The sequence below is a fragment of the Asparagus officinalis genome, chromosome 3 (genome assembly GCF_001876935.1).
Source record: "Asparagus officinalis chromosome 3, Aspof.V1, whole genome shotgun sequence".
Lineage (NCBI taxonomy): Eukaryota > Viridiplantae > Streptophyta > Magnoliopsida > Asparagales > Asparagaceae > Asparagus > Asparagus officinalis.
This window is the reverse complement of record NC_033796.1, coordinates 24,707,526-24,713,315: the sequence shown is the minus strand read 5'-3', so window position 1 is coordinate 24,713,315 and position 5,790 is coordinate 24,707,526.

The following is a 5,790-nucleotide window of genomic DNA, read 5'->3' as shown; positions in this document are numbered from 1 at the left end:
CTGAAAGATTGAAGGAATCAAGAACGGAAGTCATTCCAAGGTCCCATTACACCGACTGAAGGTGGGGACAATCATATCCAAAGTATTCCAGACTCTTCTATAAAAGAACGAGGCTGAAATACTTTGGAGGGGGTATCTGTAGGCATATAAAATTGCTTATAGGTCCCTTAATACAGCTCGGCACAAACCGACAAACCAACGAGGCAACGAGATTGACTAATCGCACGCAAGCAACGGAATACGTCCATTCGCGTGCGGGATCAAGCCAAGTGTTCGAAGAGTCAACGAGTCATCCAACCAAGGGCATACTCGGACGAATCACGATCGAATCAAGATCGGTTTCGGACTCGAACTCAGAAGTGGATTTACCGCCAACGCGGGCACAGTAAAGGGTGCCTATAAATAGGCCACTTGGTTCATTTGTTCACGGGTTGGAAATTTTGGAGGCGAAGCTCTGTCGGATTCAAGACTCGAAACTTAAAAAAGATTGGAGCTTTGGGACTTCGGGGACTCACTCTTCCAGATCTGGTGCTCAGCGATCGTCAACGCCAAAAAAGGCAGGTGTTCGAGAGGACCGGATCTCAGATCTACGCAGACGTACTCCGGATCTAAGCTTGGTCTTAGATCCCGAGACTTAGACGATTGTTTCCTTGGTGAATCAATCCTCCCCGGCTATTATTTCCTTTGTGGAATAATACCCGTCGTACTGCTTAGATCTGATCGGATCTAGATCTCGCGGTGGTCCACGGATAAACCCCGGCGCAGGCAAAGAACCCACACAAAGCAAGAGACCGCAAAACAGGATCTTGCGATTCGTTCGACAAACAAGGAGAAAGTTGTAATTTTCTTTATTTCTTGTGTTATTTGATTTTCGTTGTAACCGGATCTAAAAAAAGACCGGATCTTTGTAATCGATAAACTATTACAAGAATTTACAATGGAATCAATGATGAAGAAAACAACGATTTTCACCGCGAACACACCGCTATCTTCCCGTTCAGCTTCTGAATATCTTTCAGGGTGTGCAACTCTGATAGTCGCTCTATGGCGGCTATCTTATCAGAACTGATCTCTATGCCTCTTTTGTGTGATCATGAACCCCAGGAACTTTCCTGATTGTACCCCAAAGATACATTTGATGGGATTGAGCTTCATGCGGTAGCACCGGAGGGTGGAGAAGGTCTCGTCCAAATCTAAAATGTGGACCGACGCTTGTTTCGACTTCACCAACTGGTCGTCCACATAAGTCTCTAGTATGTGTCCCCGGTATTCTTTAGTCTGAATGATATCATTTTGTATCAATAGGCACCCTCGTCGTTGATAAAGGAGGTCTTCGCCTGATCATTATGTTCTGTCATGAAAATTTGGGTTTACCCGGAGAAGGCGTCCATGAAGCTAAGAAGCTCATGTCCCACACTCTCATCAACCAACTGATCGATTCGAGGCATAGGGGTAGCTATCTTTAGGGTAAGATTTGTTAAGGTCGATGAAGTCCATGCACATCCTCCATTTGTTCAGCGCCTTCTTCACCAACACCACATTGGCCAGCCATTCCGGGTATTGGACTTCCCGGATGAAACCAGCTCTAAGGAGATATTCAACTTCGTCGGCAGACGCCTTTTGTCGTTTCGAGCTGAGATGTCTCTTCTTCCATTGTACAGTATTAGCGTGTCTGTCGACAAGCAGCTCATGGCTGATCACCTCGGGGGGAAACCCCAGTATATCTTCAGGTCCCCTGGTGAACATATCAGCGTTTGCCCGCAAGAATTCCGTCAATGCTCCCTGTAAAGGCTCCACTAAGCTGGATCCAATCTTGATCGTCTTCTACCCTTCCTAGTCAATTGGTATCTCCTAGAGCTCTTCCATCGGTGTCTTCATTTGCCACTCCATTACTTTATCTAACTGGAGGTAGGCTTTCCTAATAATCAAGGCATCTTTCACACCCTTACCCTTGGTCGAGTGCAAGTAATAGGACCCATCCTCTCGCTAGTTGCTCCTAGTGACTCCGACTCTATTAGGAGTTGTGAATTTCAACATCTAGTGGTTGGTCAAAGGGACGACCCGCAAAAGGTGGAGGATGGTTCAGCCCAAGATGACATTTATGGGCCGGATTCATCACAAGGAATTGGACTTGGATGGTGGATTACATGGGGTACTCTCTGCCTGTTAGGGGGAGAGTAATCATCCCTTCTGACAGGAGAGAGTGGCCAGTGAATCTAATAAGGGGGCCTCTACTGGGGAGCAGCTGGGATTTATCGATGCCCATCTGGTTAAAGGCATCAACATACAGGATGTCCACCAAGATTCGAGTGTCGACCATGATCCTCTTTACTTCGAAGCCATCAATTTCGGCTGTTATGATGATGGGGTCGTCATGAGGTGTCTCGACGCTCTGCAGGTTGGCGTCCCCAAAAGAGATGGACTCCTTCGCCCTCGACCTCTTGTCACACTGGTCGACCCACAACGTCCACTTAGCATACCTCTTCCGGGTATTGTTGGATGACCCTCCAGCGATAGGGTAACCATTGATCATGTTGATGACCCACTTATGGCTAGTCTTTGTGGGTCAGCTATCCTGGCACGGTCGAGGATGATGTGACCGTGAGCGGGATCTCCTATCTGTCTTGGCTGGGGAACTTCCCTCCGGTCTCTTTGCGAGACAAGTTTCTTCAAGTGCCCTCTCTCAATCAGGTCCTCAATGTCCCTATTAAGGATACTACAGTCATTGGTAAGGTGACCGTGATCTTTGTGGTAGCGGCAATACTGCCTAGTGTCTTGGCTCCAAGGATCCGAACTCATCTTAGGAGCAGGCTCTTTGAGGTGACCCTCCTTCTGGACCCCGACGAGAGCTTCTGCGAGGGAGGTGTTGAGAACTGTGAGAACGGGCCTTGGCGCTGGGTCCCTCCGTCGGTCCCTCATGTTGGACCATTTGAGTGGGAGTCAACTCTCGGGTGGGTATCTCGATCACTCCTACCTCATAGGGGGGCCTCTAGTCGACTCTGGTGTCGGCACTATTATCGGTGATGCTGCTGGTGCGGGCGGTGCAAGTAGTGTTGATGCTGCTATTGGTTCGGTTGTTGCTGCTATTGTTGCGGTTGTTGCTGCTGAAGTTGTTACTGTGGAGGTTTTTGTGGACCTGGCTGCCACCTTATAATCTCAGGCATCCTCCATGTCCATGTACCCATGACCTTTGGCCATCACCTGCTCATAATTGATGACCGGCTTCTGGGCAAGTGAGTCAGCAAATTCGTTACTCTGCAAACCGGCCATAAGCGTAGACATAACAACCACACTCCCTAGGTCATTAACCTCCAGTCTCTTCGCCTGGAACATCTTGAAGTAGGCTTGAAGGTTCTCTCCAGGCTCTTGCCACATCTGGATTAACACAAGAGAGGGCAGCTTCTGCTTGGTGTCAGCCAGGAAATGGTGAATGAACTTCTGGCTGAGCTGCTGATGGACTTCTTCTCGGGAGCGTTTCACAAGAGCTCGCTGCTCCTCGAAAGAGTGATTAAAAAGCATCGATAGATAATTTCTTTCGATATTTGGAGCATGCTAATCACATCATAGTAGTTCTAGACATGCTCAGAGGGGTCTTCTTTGCCCTTATATTTCTCCATGCGAGGTATCTTGAACTTATCACATGGAACACTCATGAGATCATTAGAAAGGGGGTGTTCCCCCGATGGATTTTGCGATCGGTCTGTAGCACTGATCATATACAGAGGCCCCTACGGTAGCAGAGAGGGCTCGAGAGGCACGGTGATGGGGGAGAGTCTTAGAGATTGTTCCCCTAGTGTGATTCCTAAGGTGACCAGGGCCGGAACTTTTGCCAGTGACTTCAGGACGAGGGAGGATACATTGGTGAGGTTCCTCGGGGCAAGGTGACCGATGTGGCAGAGGAGTTGCGTACTCGACCTAATCTCTCAACTATTTGGCAGCAGCATGAGGAGTCTGAGGCGGGACTACTTGCTGTGCTCTAGAAGGAAGGTGAGTATCCGATCGTTGGTCTTCAGAAGGTGGGGGGATAGCGAAAGTAGCTTGCTGCGGCTGTGGAAACCGGCTGAGGAGCTCGATGGTGAAGGTTACTGTTTGCGTCAAAAGTTGACTTTGTCATGGAATTCATTATATCTTTGGTCGATTACAATAAATTCAAAGGAGATAGCCTTTTTATAAGACTCCTTTTACACAACAAAAGGAAAAAAATTACAACTCTTGAGAAACAAACGCAGGATCGTTGTTTGGATCGCTGCTTGCGTGGGATCTTTGCCTGTGCCGGGAGCGCTTTGACTCGTGGACCACCAAATCACAGATTCTGATTGAATCGTGAGGGGTTTAATGATTCTTCCTTCGTTTATCGAAGTGAGAATTTGAAACGATGTCTTATCAAAGTAAGATAGTCGTTCTTCTTAAGATCAAGTTAAAGCTCGAATCTCAAAGAATTGCCAGAAGCTCAGGAACTCTGCTTTCTCTGCTCCAAAGTGCTCAAAAATGATCAGCCCCCCTCAAAAATGGCCTTCGGGGGGTATTTATAACCCCTAGGAACAGTTGGCGAAAAACAAGCTCGCGAGATAGCATTTGCTGTCTCGGCTGTCGAGACAGTGTTTGCTGTCTCGACGGGCGAGACAGTGTTTGCTGTCTCGGCCCGCGAGACAGTAAATGCTGTCTCGGAAAAGGAATATTCCTAGCAGTTTTCGTTGTAACTGTCTTCCCACGTTTCAAACTCCGTTATTTTGGCAGTTATCAATGTGATTCTCGCCCACGACGTTTCCCACGTTCTTGAACAGTTAGTGGCCACGTGTAGAGCAGTTACAAAGGCGGTTTTGACCATATGAGAGCTGTCTCACGTGCGAGACAGTAAAGACTGTCTCGCATGCGAGACAGTCTATACTTGTGTTCATTTTGGATGACTTCCTTTTGAGTTGTGTTTGGATTCCTTTCAGCATTTTTTGACGCCTACAGTTACGAGTTACTATTGGAGGGATTGAGAGATCTGTTGAGTCATATCTTCAAGCTGAGCTTGAGTAACATAGCTCTGGTGTGATCCTTCAGGGTGAGACTGGTCAGCCATATACTCAGAACCAGACATACTTGCTCAAAAAAGAAAAAAGGCCCCACGGTGGGAGCTAAACTATTGATGTTAAATAATCAAACAATCAATACAGTGGGGGTGAGGTTGATTAAGGGCTCATCACTTCTCTGAATATCTGATTTTGAGTTGAGTAGCTTCAGACTGCACAAATAGCAACTTGTGAGAGGATGGGGATTAGTTCCCCGTAGTTCCTCCGACGATCAAATCAGTTGATGAACTTGAGTGAGAAAATAAAGAACTGCGTGAGTTCTAAAGTGTAGTGCAGTATAATTTACAGATATTACTTGAAAAAATAGTCTGGAAAAATCCCATCTAATGTTGAGTACATCTATTTATAATGGTGAAAAAGGATAGAATAGTAATCTCGGCCAAGCATAGGATGACGACAAACTAATATGGCATGGCGGTTACATCAGCACCTACTTTGTAGGTATCAGTCGACGAGTGAATGAGAGGTCACCTCAGCATTTAATATGAAGTGATCGGGGACATGGCGGTGCTGACATGGTTCGATGAGTCATGAAGACTATCGAGGCTAGAGACATGATGGTGTCTGCCAAGCATTAAATGTGACGTCGACACGTTGTTAGCGGGGGAAGTCCGAGGGTGAAGTCGTACTTTGGTTTGGCCGAGAAGTGACACCTTTCGAGTCGACCCCGCGAGACATCGAATAACTGGTCGGGTGGGCTGGTAGCGAGTCG